Source organism: Scyliorhinus torazame, chromosome 29 (genome assembly GCF_047496885.1).
Source record: "Scyliorhinus torazame isolate Kashiwa2021f chromosome 29, sScyTor2.1, whole genome shotgun sequence".
Classification (NCBI taxonomy): domain Eukaryota; kingdom Metazoa; phylum Chordata; class Chondrichthyes; order Carcharhiniformes; family Scyliorhinidae; genus Scyliorhinus; species Scyliorhinus torazame.
The window spans coordinates 21,231,365-21,254,565 of NC_092735.1; positions in this window are offsets into that span (position 1 = coordinate 21,231,365).

Consider the following 23,201-nt stretch of genomic DNA (forward strand, 5'->3'; position numbering starts at 1 on the left):
TGTGAGTGAGTGTGTGTTTGTGAGTGTGTGTTTGTTTATGAGTGAGTGTGTTTGTGAGTGAGTGTTTGTTTATGAGTGAGTGTGTTTGTGAGTGAGTTTGTGTTTGTGAGTGAGTGTGTGTTTGTGAATGAGTGTGAGTTTGTGAGTGAGTGTTTGTTTATGTGTGAGTGTGTTTGTGAGTGAGTGTGTGTTTGTGAGTGAGTGTTTGTTTATGAGTGAGTGTGTTTGTGAGTGAGTGTGTTTGTGAGTGAGTGTTTGTTTATGAGTGAGTGTGTTTGTGAGTGAGTGTGTGTTTGTGAATAAGTGTTTGTTTATGAGTGAGTGTGTTTGTGAGTGAGCGTGTGTTTGTGAGTGAGTGTGTGTTTGTGAGTGAGTGTGTGAATTTGTGTTGTGTATTGGGGGGGGATGGTTTATAAAAAAGATTGAAAATAGCAGTAACACTGTACCAAGCATGACCGACAATTCTTATATACATTAGTTCTTTGGACGTCAGTGCTGCCAAATCCGGCAATATCCCTCACATCTCAAGAAGGTGGTGGTGAGCCATTGCAGTCATGTGGCGTAGGTACATCCATAGTGCTGATAGGGAGGGATTTGATCCAACCGCAGTGAGGGAACAGCAATGTGGTGGTTCCAGACCAGTCTGGGATATGACGTGGAGCGAAACTTGAAAGTGATGGTTTTGCTCTGTGTCCACTGCCTTTATTCTTCAAGGTGGAAGAGGTTGCCGATTTGGAAGGTGCTCTCGAAGGAGCCTTGGTCAGTTCCTGCAGTGCATCTTGTAGATGGTGCACGCTGTTGCCACTATTGCCACTGTGCGTTGGTGGCGGAGGGAGTGAATGTCTAAGGTAGTGGATGGGGGTGCCAATCCACTTTGCCCTGGATGGCATGGATGGCATGAAGCTTCTTGAGTGTTGCTGGAGCTGCGCTCATCCAGGCAAAGTGGAGAGGATTCCGTCACACTCCATCACTTTTGCTAAACGCTTATAAAGTTGGACAAATGTGTTCGACTCTCATCATTTTAAGGAAGATGTCAAGCCCCGGGAGAGGGTGGAGACAAATTTCACTGGACTGAACCGGGCATAAGGCACTTTGGGTATGCGGAGAGGCTGAAGAAGGTGGATTTGTGCTCTTTAGAATGGAGACGGTTCTGAGGAGCTTTGATAGGGGTGTTTAAAATTGTGAATGGTTTTATAATGGAAGAGAAATACGTGAACACAAGAGACGGGGGCAGGAGTAGACCATTCGGCCCGTCGAACCAGCTCCGCCATTCAATACGATCATGGCGGATCTTGGGCTTCAACCCAATTTTCCAGCACCCCTCGCCCTTATCCCATGATTCCCTGAGAGACCATGTGGATGGGTTAGTCAACAGAGAGTGCAGAGATGAAATGAGGAAACTCTGTTCAAACGTGAATCACTTTGACTGCATTGTTCGGAATAGTGGTGGAAGTAGATTCCAAATTAACGCCTTTCAGAAAGGAATGGGGAAGCAATTTACAGCGCTATGAGAAAGAAGCAGTGAAGTGAAATGAATTCAATAGCTCTATCAATGGGATAGCACAGGCATGATGGACAGAACGCCCTCCATCTGTGCTGCTTCATTCTATGACTTAACCCTTTGCATTTGAATTCAATCCTGCTCAGTGGCACAATGGATAACACGTCTGACTATGAATCAGGAGATTCCAGGTTCGACCCCTGGCTGGCTCGGAGTTCAACGTTGTGGGCGGCACAGTAGCACGGTGGTTAGCACTGTCGCTTCACAGCGCCAAGATCCCAGGTTCGATTCCCGACTTGGGTCTGTGCGGTGTCTGCACGTTCTCCCCGTGCCTGCGTGGGTTTCCTCCGGGCGCTCCGGTTTCCTCCCACAAGTCCCGAAAGACGCGCTTGTTAAGTGAATTGGACATTCTGAATTCTCCCTCCGTGTACCCGAACAGGCGCCGGAGTGTGGCGACTAGGGGCTTTTGAAAATCGCTTATTGTCACAAGTAGGCTTCAAATGAAGTTACTGTGAAAAGCCCCTAGTCGCCACATTCTGCCGCCTGTTCGGGGAGGCTGGTACGGGAATTGAACCGTGCTGCTGGTCTACCTTGGTCTGCTTTCAAAGCCAGCGATTTAGCCCTGTGCTAAAGCATCCCAGTTTTCAGAGTAACTTCATTGCAGTGTTAATGTAAGCCTACTTGCGACAATAAAGATTATTATTATTAAAATTCTTATGTATCAGCACATTTTTAGATATAAACATATGTGTAATATATATAAATATATACATATGCAAGATTTGAATCTACAGCTATCTTTATATATGAAGTCTACCCAACATTCACGTTATGTTGTCAGTGCTTCAGTGAGATTATTGACTATTTATGGATTTGCTAACATCTGGTGTTGACATAATGCCATTAAATTAATGACTAATGTCTGGCACAAATGAAAGGCTCTGATTAGCTTGGAAGCAATTTTCCATGGTCTGTCGACACTATCTTAATGTAAGCAGCCATGTTAGTCATCAACATTTAGCTCTAATTCCCTTGGCCCTGTTCAAAAGGGCTGCTCGTGCTGGGAATGGTTGAATGGCCACCCACATTGCCCCGTGGAGTTTCACCCAAGTGGCCGTTCGCACGTGAGAGCCAGCACCTCTTGAGCAGGTCGGGGTTATGGGAGCAACTATGGGACTTGCAATTTAGAGGACTGGGCTAATATCCTGGAGACGTGGGCTCAAACCCCACCATGCTTGGCCTTTTGGCTAAAATCAAGAGTGGGGTCAGGTGTAAAGCTCGTTCTGTTCAGCTTCGATCTGGTACCGCGATGGCCAACCTAGTGAGCAGGCCGCATGAGGGGCCCTCCTTCATCTCAGGGGGCCGCAAGAATGAAATCGGGGCTCGTTCACTAACCATGACCCCATGAATAAGATTTAATACATTTAAGACTCCCTGAATATTTCATAATGAGTTACAGAAAATGCTTAATCGTTCATATAATAATAGAACCGCCACCAACTTCAAATGGTAAAAACAAAATAAATATGTACACTTTGGACGCAGAGGGAGCGCACGGCTCTCACAGTCAATGTTGTGAGCAATCAGCACGCTCTTCACTTCACTCGCCCTCGCTTTACGTGCGAATCACATCAGCCATACAGGCAGGAAAAAAAAACGACACGGACGGGAATCAGCGGAATGTGGTGTCCCCACACGTGGGCATCGGTCAACAAAATGTCTTGTGGGACCGCACTCGGAACCCAACTGGCATCATGTGACCCCCCCTGACCACAGGTTGTCCACCGCTGGTCCAGTGTGTCTCTTTGTGGAGACTGCGAATTAGATTCAATGTAAGTCTGATTTGATTTTTGGAGCAAACAAGGGGAGATGGATTAAGAACTTGCCTTGTCCACCTTGACTCTGAGAAAGGAATAACATTTTTTGAAAAAAGCTGATGGAATTTAAACAAGTAATAAATCTGGAACATAAAGCTGTTGGAGTGACTGTGACAACTATCGTCGACTGTCGGGCGGGGGAGGGGGTTGGCGGGGGGGGGGGGGGTGCGAAATAAAAAACATCTGGTTCACTAATTCTCTTTAGGGAAGGAAATCTGCCATCTATACCTGTTCTGGCCTACATGTGAATCCAGATCCACAGCAATGTGGTTGACTCTTCACTGCCCTCTACACTGGCTGAGCGAGGAGCTGGTTACTGCAGGCTGCTTTAGCTCAGTTGGCGGGATGGCTGGTTTGTAATGCAGGGTGAGGCCTACCACATTGGGCTCAATATCCATACCAGCTGACGTTATTCATGAAGGTCCCACCTTCTCAAATTTGCCCCTCACCTGAGCTGTGGTGACCCTCAGGTTAATCACCACCAGTCAGCTGTCCCCCCTCAAAGGGGAAAGCAGCAACTTTACTCTTGGCAATGAATCCGAACAATTGATTCAGCTTCCAGATGATTTCCAGAAGTTCAAATGGTTCATTTGCCTCCTCCCATGGAAGCCTATTTTGCTTAAATGCATAATAAAGTTAACTTTCTTTTTATTCGTCAGCTATAGAGAGCTGAGTAAACCACACCGCTATCCCCCATTATAAATCGCCCTCAGTAGATTGTTTCCTTACAGAAGGCTATTTTTATTAGAAATATATAAAACTGCACTCCAAACAGGATTAAATTTAAACCTGCTCTGTACTTTATAGCTTCATCTTCACTCCTTATTACAGATAAGTGTACAGCAATCACATACACTTAACAAGGGTTCACTATATTATATTGAGATGTCATGCGAGGTAATGACAGAAAAGATATTTGGAGCCTTTCTCTGTGGAAAGATATTAATCATTGTCCTCTTTCCCGTTCTGGGCAGTCACATTACCAGTGCCACCTTTGCATCAGTGCTAAATCAGACGGGGGGCAGGGCACAGAGCTAGGATTTGGAGAGAAATTTGAAACATTCAACAGGTACGTACAACAAAGATCAAACTGTGAACCCTTGGGATGGACGGGGGGGGGGGGGGGGGGGGGGGGGGTTCGGGGTGGGAAGGGGGTTGGGGGAACAAATGGTTTTGGTCATGCACATGCCCAGTTTTTCTAACTTGTAAGAGAGCCCTGCTTCAGTATCCAACGATCCGAACTATTCGGCTGCAGTTATCCAGTTATAATCGTTATTATTGTCACAAGTAGGCTTACATTAACACTGCAATGAAGTTACTGTGAAAATCCCCTAGTTGCCACACTCCAGCGCCTGTTCAGGTCCACAGAGGCAGAATTCAGAATGTCCAATTCACCTAACAAGCACATCTTTCAGGAATTGTGGGAGGAAACCGGAGCACCCGGAGGAAACCCACGCAGACATGGGGGGAGAACATGCAGACTCCGCACAGACAGTGACCCAAGCCGGGAATCGAACCTGGGATCCTGGCGCTGTGAAGCAACAGTGCTAACCACTGTGCTGCCGTGCCGCCCATCGGGGCGGTCACCCTCACAATAGGACAGTGTGTGAGGTAACTGTGGGCGACAGTGGCCAGAAGTTTCCAGCCGTTGCAATTAACCTTTCCCGCCGACAGCAAACCCACGCCCACAGCGTTCCCACGGGTGGTTGATGGGAAATCCCATTGACGAGCAGGAGGCGGGCAAGATAGAATCCTGTCGCTATCAAACGGCATGCCACCGAAAGATAGGCGGCTGGGGAACTGGAGAATCCCACCCATTGTCTCTCTCGTTCTCTTTTTCTCCCCAGACAGGAATTTCTTCCCAGGAAAGGGGTTAAAGGATGGTGCTAAAAGCCATCCAAAAATAGGCCCGTTAAATAAACTCACATTTTCAACCATGCGGGCACCTTCATCATGTTCCCTGGGAGACCCAGTTGACCTCCTGGCGTCGATCTAGACATGGACATATCCTAACATGTATCTCGGAATGTACGTATCACCTAATTAGCTCGGATGACCACTTGATGGAGATGGTTCCATCCCCAGCTTGGGGGGGGGGGGGGGGGGCTGTGGGGGGGCTAGGCCCGTGGTTGAGGAAGTTCATGACCATAAATCAGAGAATCCATAGGAGCCCTACAGTGCAGAAGGACGCCATTCAGCCCATCGAGTCTGCACCGTACCTTGGAAGGAGCACCCAATCCAAGCCCACACCTCCACCCTGTCCCCGCAACCCAGTAACCCCCACCTTGCCTTTTTGGACACTCAGGGGCAATTTAAACGAGGCCAATCCACCGAACCTGCATTTCTTTAGCCGTGTGGGAGGAAACCGGAGCACCCGGAGAAAACCCACGCAGACACGGGAAATGGATTTGTTTATTGTCACTTGTACCGAGATACAGTGAAAAGTATTTTTCTGCGTGCAGCTCAAATACATCATTTAGTACATGAAAAGAAAATACATAATAGGGCAACACAAGGTACACAATGTAAATACATAGACACGGGCATCGGGTGAAGCATACAGGAGTGTAGTATTAATCCGGTCAGTCCATAGAGGGTCGTTTAGGAGTCTGGTAACAGTGGGGTGATAGACATCAATTCAGACGGGACGTTGAGAAGCAGTGAACCAATGCTTTAATAAGCTAAATATGTGCCAACCTGTAGCTCCTCCCGCACTGCAGGGCTGACCCAGGTCAACAGGCTTTATACCTCCACCGCTGGGCGGAGCCACAGGCGGAGCCAACAGCAGCACCAATAATAACATTCCAACAGTACAACAGCAACAACTAATAAGTCTATACAACAGTGGAGCTAACAAGACTAATAGAACAGTAGAACATATATACAACAGACTTCCGTAGCCATATGTGGCTCACCACATGGGGAAGAAGCTGTTTTTGAGTCTGTTCATGCGTGTTCTCAGACTTTTGTATCTCCTGCCTGATGGAAGAAGTTGGAAGAGTGAGTAATCCGGGTGGGAGGGGTCTTTGTTTATGCTGCCCGCTTTCCCCAGGCAGCGGGAGGTGTAAATAGAGTCAATGGATGGGAGGCGGGTTCGTGTGATGGACTGGGCGGTGTTCACGACTCTCTGTCGTTTCTTGCTGTCTCGGGCCGAGCAGTTGTCATACCAGGCTGTGATGCAGCCCGATAGGATGCTTTCTATGGTGCATCTGTAAAGTTGTTAAGAGTCAGTGTGGACATGCCGAATTTCCTTAGTTTCCTGAGAAAGTTTAGGCGCTGTTGCGCTGTCTTGGTGGTAGCATCGATGTGCGTGGACCAGGACAGATCTTTGGTGATGTGTACCCCTAGGAATTTGAACCAGTCAACCTTCTCCACCTCGGCCCCGTTGATACAGACAGGGGTGTGTACAGTACTTTGCTTCCTGAAGTCAATGACCAGCTCTTTAGTTTTGCTGGCATTGAGGGAGAGATTGTTGTTGTTGCACCACTCCACTAGGTTCTCTATCTCCCTCCTGTATTCTGACTCGTCGTCAAGAAAGTGCAAACTCCCCGTAGACAGTCACCCGAAGCCGGAATTGAACCTGGGTCCCTGGTGCTGTGAGGCGGCCCTGCTAAGAACTGTGCCACCATGCCACCAGTCCTGCTGTAACGTACGTGAAAAGGATATCAGCATGACATCACCGGAAAGGAAATGCATCATGTGATCCAGTCTCAGTTACACTTTTGCTTTGAGCAGAGCACACACACACATATACACACGCAGCTCTACCTATATATAACTGTTCTCATATGCCCAGTAGTAATAAATGAACCCAAAACATGTTTACACAATCCCGCATGAGCGATGTGTCTTTGACAGTGAAATTATATCATTGTAAAAGCTCAACAAGTCCCTTGGCAGAAACTTTGACAGGTTTGTCAAGCTGAATCTAATGATGGCTGCCATTGATGGAAGGGGCTGATGGGAACCGGAGTAACATTGAGAGTTTGTCTGCGTTGGTTTCTTTTCAACTCGCGTGTCTGTACACTGACGGAGAAACGTGTGTCAGAGACAAGAGTTTGAGAGACTTGCGTTTACCCTTACGGATCTAATAGAGGAAATATTACATACAGATAACACACTCACTTCATGCAAAGTCTGCCAACTCCTTATAGTGCGTCCTTAGGATAGCAGAAAGAGGCGTAGTTCAATGACGAACGTCACAGAATGTTTGCAGACAAGCTGTTCATGCTACAGTCCTACCGGAATGAAGTGCATGCTCCAGTTGTAAATGAGTGCGGCTGTCATCAACTGGGGTAAGATTAGGGCAGTGTTCATCAAACTTTTTTTCCGGGGACCCATTTTTACCAACCGGCCAGCCTTCTGGACCAAACCCGGCCGACCTTCGCGACCCACGCCGGCCGACCTTCGTGACCCACGCTGGCCGATCTGCGCGACCCACGCCGGCCGACCTGCGCGACCCATCATTCTCTCTTACCTTGTTTGCTGCTGACAAAAATGGAGGAAATGGTTTTGGGTCCCTTTGGCCCTCGAACACGCTCCTCCAATGCAACCTGTCGGATGAAGGTGAAGCCTTCCGGTGTCGGAAAGTATGGTGTCTCCATCTGTCCAAAGTTCTGCACTTTTTTCCTGTAAAATTTTATCAAATAAATCCCAACCCGAACTTGTAACAAAAAAATAAAATAAATGAAAAAAATAAAAATTAAATGAATAAAATAAATGAATAAAATGAATTAAAAAACCCCGAACTTGTAAAACAAAAAGCTGCGGCCGTTTTTTAAAAAAGCGACCGCACTGCGCATGCGTGCCCGATCATCGCCGCGCATGCGCATAGTTTTGTGCACGTGCGCTGATGATCTGGCACGCATGCGCAGTGCAGCCGCATTTTTTTTTACAGGGTTGTGGCCATTTTGAAGGCCGCTTGCAGCCGGCTTTCTTAACAGCCGGCTGCTGTGGCTGTTGCGCGCAGATTTGCGCGATCGGGAGCGCCGCGACGGACGGCTCCGTGACCCTCCCGACACCCGCCCGCGACCCACCCGCGGGTCGCACCCTCGAGTTTGACAATGCCTGGATTAGGGCATTATTCTCAAGTGTACATAAGAACCGGGGTTCACCCGTGTAGGTGGTGGTTTTGGGGCGGGGGGGAAGAAAGGAAATCTCTGCCTTGAGTTCTCCGTTTTATGAATAAACCGAAGTTAAGGAAAGACTAGTTCCTGATCCCTCCTTTTGCTCAGTGGATTATAACACTAGCTATGGCAGATGTGTGAGGGGCACGTATGACAGACGAGCGCCACACACCACGGCAGCAGGTCCCTGGTAGGAATAGCTACAAGCAGCAGCAGTGTCCCGATAAGGATGTGGTATCACTCGCGAGGGTGCAGCCGAGAATCACCAGGATGTTGCCTGGGCTGGAGCTTTTCAGCTATGAATCGAGGCTGGCCAGGCTGGGGCTGTTTCCCTAGAGCAAAGGAGGGGCGGCACAGTGGTTAGCACTGCTGCCTCACAGTGCCAGGGACCCGGGTTCGATTCCGGCCTCGGTTGACTGTCTGTGTGGAGTTTGCACGTTCTCCCCGTGTCTGCGTGGGTTTCCTCCGGGTGCTCCGGTTTCCTCCCGCACTCCACAAACGTACAGGTTAGGTGGATTGGCCATGATAAATTGCCCCTTAGTGTCCAAAGCTGTGCAGAGTAGGTGGGGTTACAGGGATAGAGTGGGGGACTGGGTCTGGGTAGGGCACTCTTTCAGAGGGTGAGTACAGACACAATGGCCCAAATGGCTTCCTTCTGCACTGTAGAGATTCTATAATGCTATGAAGGCTGAGGGGGGACCTGATTGAGGGTTATAAGGGTCAGAGATAGGGTAGTTAGGAAGGAACATTTCCCCTTCGAGGGAGTCAATAACCAGGGAGAATAGATTTAAGATAAAGGTCAGGGGATTTGAGGAAAAACATTTTCACCCAGAGGATTGACTTCAGGAAGCAAAGTACTGTACTCACCCCTGTCAGCATCAACGGGGCCGAGGTGGAGATGGTTAGCAGTTTCAAATTCCTAGAGGTGCACATCTCCAAAAATCTGTCCTGGTCCACCCATGTCGACGCTGCCACCAAAAAAGCACAACAGCGCCTATACTTCCTCAGGAAACTAAGGAAATTTGTCATGTCCACATTAACTTTCACCAACTTTTACAGATGCACCATAGAAAGCATCCTATCCGGCTGCATCACAGCCTGGTATGGCAACTGTTCGGCCCAGGACCGCAAGAAACATCAGAGAGTCGTGAACACCGCCCAGTCCATCACACGAACCTGCCTCCCATCCATTGACTCCATCTACACCTCCCGCTGCCTGGGGACAGCGGGCAGCATAATCAAAGATCCCTCCCACCCGGCATACTCACTCTTCCAACTTCTTCCATCGGGCAGGAGATACAGAAGTCTGAGAACACGCACGAACAGATTCAAAAACAGCTTCTTCCCCACAGACTCCTAAATGACCCTCTTATGGACTGACCTCATTAACACTACACCCTGTATGCTTCATCCGATGCCAGTGCTTATGTAGTTACATTGTGTATCTTGTGTTTCCCTATTATGTATTTTCTTTTATTCCCTTTTCTTCCCATGTACTTAATGATCTGTTGAGCTGCTCACAGAAAAATACTTTTCACTGTACCTCGGTACACGTGACAATAAACAAATCCAATCTCAGTCAATCCAGGGTAATGGGAATCTGGAACTCGCTGCCTGAAAGGGCGGTAGAGGCGGGAACCCTCACAACAGTTAAGAAGTAGTTAGCTGAGCACTTGAAACGTCACAGCACACAAGGCTACGGACCAAGTGCTGGAAAATAGGGTTAGAATAGATAGGTGCCTGATGGCCGGCACACACACGATGGGCCGAAGGGCCTCTTTCTGTGCTGGAAAACTCTACAACTCTATGATCTGCACCCAACACCTGAGGTCAGAAGGACGCCTATCTCAAGAGGCCAGATGTGAATTGTTAAGTGTTCGGGAACTGTGTTGCCGACTATACTAAACATGGGGCGCTTGTCAGGCAACTGTTTTGTCCCACAGAAGTTCCTTTATGATGGGCTGGGATTCCCCCTTGCGAATCCGCCGCACTGCCGCCGCCAGCGAGGACAGAGAATTTGGCCGCGCCGTTCGCTGGCGGCGGGATTCACTACTCTCGCCGCTTGTCAACGGGATCTTCCATTGAAACCAGCCCACACCGTCGGGAAACACGCATCCAGCGAAAGGCCGGAGAATTCCGCCCGATGCCTTGCTGTTTAAGGTCTCATCTATTCCAGTTGGGCAGCGTGACACAGACCTCTGAGGATAGACTTTAATCATCGAAGCATGCTGGCATTGCTGACACGAAGCCCGGTCCATTTTAGGTGGTCAGCACTGCTGCCTCACAGCTCCAAGGTCCCAGGTTCGATTCCCGGCTTGGGTCACTGTCTGTGTGGAGACTGCACGTTCTCCAGGTGTCTGCGTGGGTTTCCTCCGGGTGCTCCGGTTTCCTCCCACAGTCCAAAGACGTGCAGGTTAGGTGGATTGGCCATGATAAATTGCCCTTTGGTGTCCAAAGGTTGGCTGGGGTAATGGGGACGGAGCGAGGGAGTGGGCCTTTGTGGGATGCTCTTTCGGAGCGTCGGTGTGGATTTGATGGGCCGAATGGCCTCCTTCTGCACCGCAGGGATTCTATGAAGACCAATATGGACAAAACATATTGGCGGGGCAGCACGGTAGCATTGTGGATAGCATAATTGCTTCACAGCTCCAGGGTTCCAGGTTCAATTCCGGCTTGGGTCACTGTCTGTGCGGAGTCTGCACATCCTCCCCGTGTGTGCGTGGGTTTCCTCCGGGTGCTCCGGTTTCCTCCCACAGTCCAAAGATGTGCAGGTTAGGTGGATTGGTCATGATAAATTGCCCTTAGTGTCCAAAATTGCCCTTAGTGTTGGGTGGGGTTACTGGGTTATGGGGATAGGGTGGAGGTGTGGACCTTGGGTAGGGTGCTCTTTCCAAGAGCTGGTGCAGACTCGATGGGCCGAATGGCCTCCTTCTGCACTGTAAATTCTATGATATTGAAAGCTGTCACCTGAGGATTATCGTGAGTCTTTGGACTGTGGAGCTGACATAATGGGGATGATAAACAGATGCCCTGTCTGCTCTGGCAGGCAGATGTGAAAGGTCGAGTAGCACTATATTGAAGAATAGACAGGGGAGCTGTCCTCTGCGTCCTGAGCAATATTTATCCCTCAATCAACAACGCAGAGATAGATTTGCTGGTCATTATTAAACTGCTGTTGGTGGGAGATTGCTGTATGCAACTTGCCCGCTGTGCTTACGACATTGCAACAGTGACTGCATTTTAAAAGTATCTCATTCATTGCAAAGTGGTTTTATGGGTTGCTATGAGGTCCCCCCTCATTCTTCCCACCGCCAGCGAATACAATCCAAACCGACTGGACCTCTCCTCGTGCGTCGCTCCTGCCAACCCAGGAATCACCTCGGTAAACCTTCTCTGCACTCCCTCCATAGCAAAAACACCCTTCCTCAGATAAGGAGACCACACTAGTTTCCCATTTGATTTGATTTGATTTATTGTCACATGTACCGAAGTACAGTGAAAAGTATTTTTCTGCGGCCGAGGGAACGTACACAGTACGTACATAGTAGACACAAAGAATAATCAACAGAGAACATTGACAAATGGTACATCGACAAACAGTGATTGGTTACAGTGCGGAACAAGGGGTCAAACAAAGCAAATACATGAGCAAGAGCAGCATAGGGCGTCGTGAATAATGTTCTTACAGGGAACAGGGACCAGTCCGAGGGGGAGTCGCTGAGGAGTCTTGTAGCTGTGGGGAAGAAGCTATTCCTATGTCTTGATGTGCGGGTCTTCAGACTTCTGTATCTTCTGTCTGATGGAAGGGTCTGGAAGAAGGCAATGCCTGGGTGGGAGGGGTCTCTGATAATGCTGTCTGCCTTTCTGAGGCAGCGGGAGGTGTAGACATAATCAATGGGAGGGTGGCAAGCTTGTGTGATGCGTTGGGCTGAGTTCACCACACTCTGCAGTTTCTTGCGATCTTGGGCCGAGCAGTTGCCATGCCAAGCTGTGATGCAGCCGGATAGGATGCTCCCTGTGGCACATCTGTAGAAGTTTGTGAGAGTCGATGCAGACATGCCAAATTTCTTTAGCTTCTGTAGGAAGCAGAGACGTTGTTGGGCTTTCTTGACTGTTGCACCGACATGAGTGGACCAGGACAGACTGTTGGTGATGGTGACCCCCAGGAACTTAAAGCTATCGACCATCTCCACTTTGGAGCCATTTATACAGACGGGAGTGTGTGTCGTGCTGCACTTCCCGAAGTCGATGATCAGTCCCTTGCTCTTTCCGACATTTAGAGAGAGGTTATTTTCAAGAGGTTATTTTAAACTGCAGAAATAATTTTCTTCAACGTTTAATGTTTTGTTTTATTTTGAGGTTGTTGGCACTCCGGGGGGGGACGGGGGTTGGAGTAGGGGGGGGGGGGGGGTGAGTTTCAAAAGTTTCCAAACTAACGATCTTTGTCAGTAGGAATGGACAGGACCTGCTGTCGCAGATGTTACACATGACAGAATCCATGCACATCTCGAAGCGACTCCTGACTGGAAGGCTGGATTGCCAGCGAGGAGCTGGCAGTCGAATCCGATCCTCATCCATCACACAGATGCTGGAAACGAGAATCCGAAACTTCAAGCAACCTCAGGCCATAAAGCATTGATTGAAGGAGCGTCTACTCTTTTTTGATATTCCGAAACGCTCCCATCCTTGGCATCGCTTGTCACACCAGCCCGGAGAGGTCGTTTTGATTGAGGAAGCTGACTTTAATCATTCCAGCTCGGTTGCCATGGCAGCGGCTGTCTGCAGAAGAAAAAAAACAGCGCAAGAGGTGCATAAAGTCACCGGGGATTCTCACCAGCCTTATGGGACCTGACACCATTACCATCTGAGTCGCTTTCATCTGTCGAGAGCATTGCGATGTTCCGCGCGGCATGTCAGTTCTCTGAGATACTTCTAAAATTTTAAATATTAGTTGGGATGTGAGTGTCGTTGGCGAGGTTAACATTTATTGCCCATCCCTAATCGGTGATGAGGAGTCCTTGCGGTGCAGTGGGTTAGCGTCCCTGCCTCTGAGCCAAAAGCCCTGGTTCGAGTTCGACCCCAGGACATGGTGATCAGGGAAGGTGTGTTCATAACGCGGCCAAAACAAGGTTGAGTGTCAACCCGCAAAATAATTCCAAACACGCCAATGGCTGGCTGTAAGAGCGGGAGAGGCTCCTGGTCAGCCATGATTGATTCATAGAATTTTCATAGAATTTACAGTGCAGAAGGAGGCCATTCGGCCCATCGAGTCTGCACCGGCTCTTGGAAAGAGCACCCTACCCAAGGTCCACACCTCCACCCTATCCCCATAACCCAGTAACCCCACCCAACACTTAAGGGCAATTTTGGACACTAAGGGCAATTTTTAGCATGGCCAATCCACCTAACCTGCACATCTTTGGGCTGTGGGAGGAAACCGGAGCACCCGGAGGAAACCCACGCACACACGGGGAGGACATGCAAACTCTGCACGATTGTCTGGTGGAGGGGGTCAGATGGGATTTAACGAGGCGGGTTGCCCTGACGGGGAGGCAGCAGACCACGAAGATGAACCTTCTGCCGAGGTTCTTATTTGTTGCTCAGTCCATTCCAATATCCCTTCCTGAGGTGTTTTCTCGTAGGATAGATAAATTAATTTCAGAATTTGTTCGGGCAGGTGAGATGCCGAGGATTCGGAGGACGAATTTACAGAGGTGGCACTTTGGTGTTGGGAGCATGTTGGTACTGGTCCCAATACGTGGGAACCACAGATTTATACCAGGAGGGATGGATGAGACTGGTAGAGGGACTGGTGCAAGGAAGGGATAGAGAGGGTTAGGGATATATTCGTAGAGGGCAGGTTTGCGAGACTTGAGGATTTGCGGGGGAAGTTGCGAGGGGGAGCAAACTCCGATATTTTCAGGTCGGGGATTATGCACATGAGGAGATGCCCTCGTTTCCTCAGCTGCCAAAGCGTGTGCTGTTGGATAAATTGCTAACTCAGGAGAGATTGGGGTGGGGGGGGGTTTGGGGGGGGTGGGGGGGGGGGGGCGTTGAGGATTAGTGACATTCACAGGTGGTTTGTGGAGACGGAGAAGGTGCCAATGGAGGAGATCAGGTGGAAATGGTGGGAGGAATTGGCAATCGAGCTGGGCCGTGAAATTATGCCCTGGGCAGATTTGACCTCATCCTGTGCCAGGATGAGCACTGCACAGTTTAAGGTGGCGCATCGGGCCCATGTGACTCGGGCCCGTATGAGTGGGTTTTTCCCGGAGGTGGAGGATGTTTGCGAGAGGTGTGGGAGGGGGCCGGCGAATTGCGCTCGTTTGTTTTGGGCGTGCACAAAGTTGGGGGGGGATTCCTGGGCAGGGGTTTTCGAAACCCTGTCAGAAATAGCGGGGGTGAGGATGTCACCGTGCCCTTTGGTGGCCATGTTTGGTGTTTTGGAGGCATAGGCTTAAGTAGGGTGCTCTTTCCAAGAGCTGGTGCAGACTCGATGGGCCGAATGGCCTCGTTCTAAACTGTGTAAAAAGAAATATTAATTGCCTACGTAAACAGCTGGACACATTTTCAGATCAAAAAGGGGTAGGGTAAAAGAGTCTTCTGAGGAATGTTGAGGCAACTTTCCTGAATCATTTAAACTAATTGGCCTAAAATTGCACATACATAGAACATGCATACAATGCAGAAGGAGGCCTTTCGGCCCATCTAGTCTGCACCGACCCACTTAAGCCCTCACTTCCACCCTATCGCCGTAACCCAAGAACCCCTCATAACCGTTTTGGTCACTAAGGGCAATTTAGCACGGCCAATCCACCTAACCTGCACGTCTTTGGACTGTGGGAGGAAACCGGGGCACCCGGAGGAAATCCACGCAGACACGGGGACACAGACCGTCAGACAAATGACGAGGTGTTTGAAATTGCAAGGGCAGGAAGAACTCTTTGAAAAAGTGACATTCAGTAACGGAAATGCCAGTATTCGGGCCATTTGAACAGAGCTGAAAGGCTGAAGAGATCTCCTGTAGAGGGCAAAGTGGAGGGGTGACAGAAAGAGGGGTTGACCAACGAGTCGTTGGCTGACGGACACCACTGAGCGGCTGCAGATGAGCTCCAGTGGATGTGTGAGAATGGCATAAGACAGATGAGTGCGACATATCAACATGCCAGATCTCCTGGTTGGAGTAGCTGCGAGCAACAGCAGGTGGGGGAAGAGAGGATAGGGATTGACAAGGTGGAAAGCAGGGCAGAAGGTGATCACTGAGGCCATCTGAGCAATCTGCACAACAGCACCCAGGAACTGGAGGCCAGGAACATGGAAAGGAATTAAATCTAGAGGAGGAATTCTCGGAATAAGGTGCAAGAGCTGGAGGCTGTGGCGATGGGCAGTGAAAGGTGGAACAGTGGAAAGAGCAGGAGCATAGTGTCATGTGAGTGACCCTTTAAGAAAGATTTAGTCTCATCATGTGACTTGTAGCACATTGGGCTGTGGCTGTCAGGTGAGAAGGGTTTATTTTACGTTTCAGTTTCAGTTTGACTGCTTTGGACTGCAGAAGGAGAAAGATGTGTTTTCCCTGTTTTCCTCTGTTTTCATTTTAAAAGCTGTTCCAGTAAAAAGCTCATTGGTTGTGGCTAACTACCTTGGTAACTTTAAAGATATAGTTGCTTTCCGGAAGTCCCATTCAAGTGAGAATACAGTGTGTTGGGCCACGCCCTTGAAAAGGGGTTTTGGTTTAATTGGATTTTGTTATTGAATTGGAACAGTTAAGGGGGAATTCATTAAGTGTTACATACATAGAATACTGTAGCTGTGTGGTGTCATTATGTTTGTAATTGATAAAAAATCTTGCTGTGTTTTTATATATATATATATATATATGTTAACTATATTCTTACGATAAACCTTGTTTTGAGAAGCACAGTAGCATAGTGGTTAGCACTATGGCTTCACAGTGCCAAGGTCCCAAGTTCGAGTCCCGCTTGGGTCACTGTCTGTGCGGAGCCTGCACATTCTCCCCGTGTCTGCGTGGGTTTCCTCTGTCATGTGAGAGTACCCTTTAAGAAATGGGTGTTTAAGAAATGTACCTTGAAGAAATGGAGCTGCTCATGTTACTGGAATGATGTCTGAGTGTGGGCGGAGCTGAGCTCCACTTCTGCTTTTTTTTGAGTTTCTGTTTGAGAAAGCTTGGGTGTGTCTGTGAGCTGCACTGCTGTTGATCTCTGCCATGAAGGACTATATCTTAATCATTTGGTGAATTCAGAAGAAGTATAAATGTTTTCAGTCTTGAATGTAAACCCTGATATGCTCCTGTTTGGAGGTTTGTTAAGTCTTTTGGATGGTAAAAGGACAGCATACAGATTACTTAGTGTTGTATTCTTTGGGGGGTGTATTTGAATTAATGGTTGCTAACATGTTCACTGTTTGTTTTAGAAAGGTTAACTTGAGTTCATAGAATAAACATTGTTTTGTTTTAAAAACCACTGGTCCATGTCTGCTGTACCACACCTGTAGAGTGGGCCGTGTGCTCCCCATCCCACAATCTATTAAAAGTTGTGGGTCAGGTGAACTCCATGTTACACTTTGGGGTTCTCTAAACCCTGACCCATAACACCTCCCACAGTCCAAAGATGTGCAGGTTAGGTGGATTGGCCATGATAAATTGCCCTTAGGTTAGGTGGGGTTGCTGGCTTACAGGGATAGGGTGGAGGTGTGGGCTTAAGTGGGGTGCTCTTTCCAAGAGCCGGTGCAGACACGATGGGCCGAATGGCCTCCTTCCGCACTGTAAATTCTATGATCTCTGATTAAAGTGTGTCGGAAGTCTGGTGAATCACACCGGCAGTGAAGGCTCTTGTACTCATCCTAGCCAAATTCAACATAAAGATTGTAGGTCAGGTGAACTCCGTAGTACACTTTAGAGTTTCTGAGCCCTGGCCCATAACAATGGTTGAATCCTATGAGTTAAAGTGGATCCAACATCCAAGGCCACAGTGGTTTCAGGAAAGGTTGAGTAGACAGGGAGGAAAGTTGTATCATGCAAAGGTGCATGGAAACCTGAGCCACCTAAGCCATCGAAGATGTGCTACAAGTCGATCCGGTGGAAGGGGAGCTGATGCAACACAAACTATTCTGGGTTTCACTTCTTAAACATCCAAGTTCACACCAGAGCTACAGACCTTTACGTCACGAGGGACAACACGCTTTACCATGGCTGAGTGAGAACAGGGAGGATACTTTAACAAGGGAATTCCTCGGCCTATTTATGGCAAGCTTGGCCAGGCCCAAGAGCAGGAGGTCCTCCCCCCCCCCCCATTACCCGCCCCCCCCCTACCCCCCTCCTCCCTTACCACCCCCCCCCCCCCCACCCGCAACGGGTGCCCGTAGATCAGGAGCGTGGGGCTGAAGTGCAAACAAAACGGCAACAAAAAGTTTTTTCAAAAAATAAAAAAAAGGGCTGCAGTCTTTGACAGCTTACATACACATGGTCCACGGACTCCACAAGGCCTCAAAATAAACAGGCCTCTTTGGAGTCCGTGAACTGAGGCAGTCTACGGTTGTATGGGACTGCTGTGCGCAACACCCTCCACAAGTCCCGGGTTTAAAGGGGAGGACTCCTCCATAGAGAGACTCCTCAGTGGCTCCAGACCTCCAAGCAAGACTCTGAAGTGCCCTCTACTGGCCGAGCAAGTGAATTGTCCGGAAGAAGGTTCACCCCTATCTCAGAGGCAATAAATGATGATATACCAGCGCACCCCACATCCCATGCACCGTATTATGGTTATAGAAGAAATCCATCAGGAATAAGGTTAAATAAAATCTCTATAAAAATGAAATTTAGGAATATCAGGAAATTTGTCTTCATAGAGGCGTGATGAGCAACCGAGCGGGGTGATTGACCGCATGCTGGGCCCTCCTTCACCTCAATAGCCGCAAGTTCGAAATCGGGGCACATTCACTAACCGTGACCTCATGAATACGTTAAAGACATTTAATACACGCTGAATATTTCATAACAAGATAGAGAAAATGCTTCATTATTTATGTATTCATAGAAATGTCACCAAGTTCAAATGGTACTAATAAAATAAATATTTACACTTTGGCCACAGAGGGAGCACACGGCTCTCACAGTCAATGTTGTGAGCAATCAGCACGCTCCTCACTTCCCTCGCCCTCGCTTTACGCGCGAATCGCTTCAGCCATACCGGCAGGAAAAAAAATCTACAAGGACGAAAATCAGCGGAGAGTGGCGACCCTGCGCGTGGGCAACGGTCAACAAAATGTCTCGTGGGACCCACTGAGAACCAGGTGGGCCGCATGTGACCCCCGGGTCCAGGTTGCCCACCACTGGTATAGGGTCAAAGAGCCACACAGCACAGAAAGATTCCCTTCGCCGATGGTGTCTGCGCAAGCCATCGGTTGCCTATCTACTCTGATCCCATTTTCTGTCACTAGAACCATAGCCTTGTACGCTATGGCGTATCAAGTGCTTGTCTAAATGCTTTTTAAATGTTGCGAGGGTTCCCGCCTCCACCACTCTTTTACTCAGAGAGTGATCGATGTGTGAAATGGACTTCAAAGAACAACAATGGAGATGAGCGCCCCAGAATTATTGAGGAGACACCCTTCAAGGATGCTACAAGAAGGGAATGTTTCCCCTTAGCTAAATAAAAATGGCCTGAACACCCTTCCTCCTCCATGATGATCCGATGAGAATTTATCGCGATTGCCGTTGCTATCATCGTTTTCCGATCTACATTCCACCTGTCAGTTTCATAGACTGACAATCAAAGACATGATTCATTTGTGAACAAACATCCTCACTATTGTTTCTTCAAGGGCCTGACCAGCTCGGAAACAAGAACGCTGAATTATTCAGAGAATCGCAGCAGGCATTCCTCTGCGATCTATGCCTCCTAATAAAATGATGAAAAATTCAACAGCCAGGTCTGTCTGTGATCCCCCCCCCCCCCCCCCCCGCCTACTGTACATACAGGAGATGATACAATTCATAAGGGCTGCAGAACAATAAAATAATACGCCTCGTCCCCACTGGACTGCAGCTGAACCCATTTGCTCACCATTTGTCGGCCCAGTCACTTCAGTGGATACCCGGTGGGAGTTGACAAAATATCTCCTATTGTGTTCATCTTTATTAAGGAAATACATTTCGCTTGGCAGCAGTCGGGTGAATAATTCACGTTGCACACCATTGTTGCGTTCATCATCCAAACTGGCGGAAGAGGCAGCTTCCCATTGGGCCCCTGGATGGCCCTTCCAGCCCCGCCAAAGTCGCCAACATTTTGCGTGGTTTGCCCTTTCCGTCACCGGGTTGGGGGGGGGGGGGGGGGGGGGGGGGACAGGGGATGAAGGGTGGTCTTCGGCAGGCCCGGAAGATCCCAGCAGCTGGATGAATCGGAAAATCATGCCCTTGCTTTTACAGCTCATTCTGGCTTCATTACGACGGAAAAGGACTGACCTTTTCACGCCGCAACCTTCACAAACACTGGATGGCGCAAAGTGCTTCACAGCCGGTGATTACTTTGCAATAATAATAATAATCTTTATTATTGTCACAAGTAGGCTTACATTAACACGGCAATGAAGTTACTGTGAAAATTCCCTAGTCGCCACACTCCGGCGCCTGTCCGGGTACACAGAGGGCGAATTCAGAATGTCCAATTCACCCAACAAGCACGTCTTTCGGGACTTGTGGGACGAAACTGGAGGAAACCCACGCAGACACGGGGAGAACGTGCAGACTCCGCACAGACAGCAACCCAAGCCGGAATCGAACCCGGGTCCCTGGCGCTGTGAAGCAACAGTGATAGCCACTGTGCTACCGTGCTGCCCTTTTATTTATTCTTTAATGGATTGTGGGCGTCACTGGCAACGCCAGTCTATCTTGCCCATCCCTAATTACCCCTGAAATGAGTGCCTTGCTATGTCATTTCAGAGGGCAGCAAATAATGAATCACATTGCTGTGGGGTCTGTAGCCAGGTAAGGATGGCAGATTATCTTCCCTGAAGGGTATTAAGGCCATTCGAAGCAATTGAGGCGGCATCAGATAATTCTTTGAATGTGCAGGGTGTGGTATTATCAGAACTGTAACAACTGCAAGGGTTAATGAAATGTCTAGAGCAGCCACTAGAGGGAGCTACAGATACAAGTATATAAGGCATTGATGCTAAGCCTTATGGGAGAGAGTAGTGCAGGAGTTAGCTAGAGACGGACAGACGTATTGATAGTGTGAGTAAGAGCAGATTATAGTTTATAACAGTATTAAGATTAGATGGCGATGTAGTTTATATGTTAATAACTGTTATGGGCCAAGGTTTAGAGAACCCCAAAGTGTATCATGGAGTTCACCTGACCCACAACTTTTAATAGATTGTGGCCTGGGGAGCACACGGCCCACCCTACAGGTGTGATACAGCAGAAATTGAAAAGTATTTTTTAAAGCCAAACAATGTTTATTCTATGAACTCAAGTTAAACTTTTTAAAACATACAGTGAACATCTTAGCAACCATCAATTCAAATACAACCCCCAAAGAATACAACACTAAGTAATCCTTAATAACTTCCCAAACAACATCCAGAAGACAAAAGAAACACCTTTTAAACAGAAGCACATTAGGTTTGCATTCACTACTGAGAACATTTATGATTCTGAATTCACCAAATGATCAAGAGATAGTATTTTCATGGCAGAGAGATCAACAGTACACCTGCTCTGTCTGGCTTCAGCTCCAACACTGAAAACGAAACTAAAACACATCCTGCAGCAAACAGCCTAAAACGAAAGTAAAAAGCTGACAGGCAGCCGAGCTCCACCCACACTCTGACATCACCGAATAACACCCATTTCTTAAAGGTACATTTCTTAAGCACCCATTTCTTAAAGGTACTCTCACATGACATAACCAACTGTGTATTATGTAGGATTACGTGTCGAATCCAATTTAGTAGCGCTAATAAATTTATAGCTTTTTTCAAGTTAAAGCCATTTTGTGGTCTTTGTGAGCACTACGCCAACCATCCTGAATTAAGCAACACAAAGAACACCACACAGCGGTATGGGCAGAAAAGGCAGGCGAATGGCACTAAGCTACAAAGTTCGTTTGGGGAGCTGGTGCAGAGACGATGGGCTGAATGATCTCCACTTACGCCATTAACAGCCCTGTGATTCAGAGAACAACGCTGTCTCGGAAGAAGAGGTTAACAGGAGAAACCAGGTACAACAATCGGAGATAGTTTCCTGGTCCCCGTTACTGGGACGAGCTTTTCAATTCCAGATTTTATTGACAGAATTTAAATTCCTCCAGCTGCGGGGTTGGGATTGGAACCTCTGGCCCCAGAGCATTCGTCTGGGCCTCCGGGTTACCAGTGACATTGCCATGCCACTGTCTTCCCCCACACTGTACAGTACACTGACTGTTGCAACGTAGGAAACACAGCCACTTTGTCCAAAGCAAGCTTCCACTGAGGCAACCATGAGCAATAATTAGCAGATAGTCTGTTTTGGATGATGTTGGGTTAGAGATCATTAATGGCCGGGGCACCTGGGAATAACTCCCCTGTTCTTCTTCTTTTGAATCCACGCTAGAGGTCAGACATGGGGCAGGATCTCGCCCCTCCCCCTCCTGGTGGGTTTTCCAGCGGCAGAGCCAATTGGCTGCCGGCGGGATCTTCCAGTCAATGACCATTTGCGCTACTCGCCAGGGAAAGGTGGGAGAGAGGGGGACCGCTTTTGGCGGGACCCAAATGTCCAACCGGCAGGAAGGGTCGGTAAAAGCCCGCCCCCTCTCTGAAAGCATCGCACTGGAGTGCCAGTCTTGACGCTTGTCCTAGGTCCGAGCCCAGGACGAAGTGGACAACTACCCGAGTGCAAGTTTTCGCGGAGCAGCTCTGATCTCCCCGAGTAAAATATCGAACGGCGCACTTACTTTTCTAACTCCTCCCCCTTTCTCCAGAGCCCGTTTCATCCATCCTCACTCTTCTACAGTTCTGCTAATCATGCCGTACACGGCCTCCTTCCCACTGTGGTGATGTGCATCAATGTAAATGCATGTAGGCTAGCTAGACACTAGAGTGAGCACCAGAAATATCACACACACACACTCAACCAATGGATCAAGTAGATAGGACACGACCAATAGACATTCACGATACACAAGGAAGTGACACGACCACAGGGGGGCATTACACCAACCCATATATAAAGGACACCACACACATGATCTGCCTCTTTCCAGTGGAGACAGTCAGTGAGGACAGACACCGGGCTGATTCAATATTACACCCACCACGTGGATTGCAGCAACTGGTTAGTCAGTCTGGGTAGCTATAGTAGGATTAGCAGTAGTGTCGAACCCGAGTAATAGAAGTGTGAATAGTTTAATAAACGTGTTGAAGATATCTCCACGTCTGAACCTTCCTTTGTCAAGTGCACCACAAGGAAGCCGCTTATGTTACACCTACAACATAACAAATCACCCCCCACCGCACCCTCCAGCTCTGGCATCTTGCTTCTTGTATTCTTTAGCTTGAGAAGTCAAACCAAGGCTCGGTCATTCATGCTCGGCTAGGTGCGCAAGATCCCACGACATCAGTACCCCATGGCATACTGTGTGAAAAGGGCGTCTGAACCTTATGTGCAAGCCCCCACATTGGATGGAGCCATTTTCCAGGCGCCGC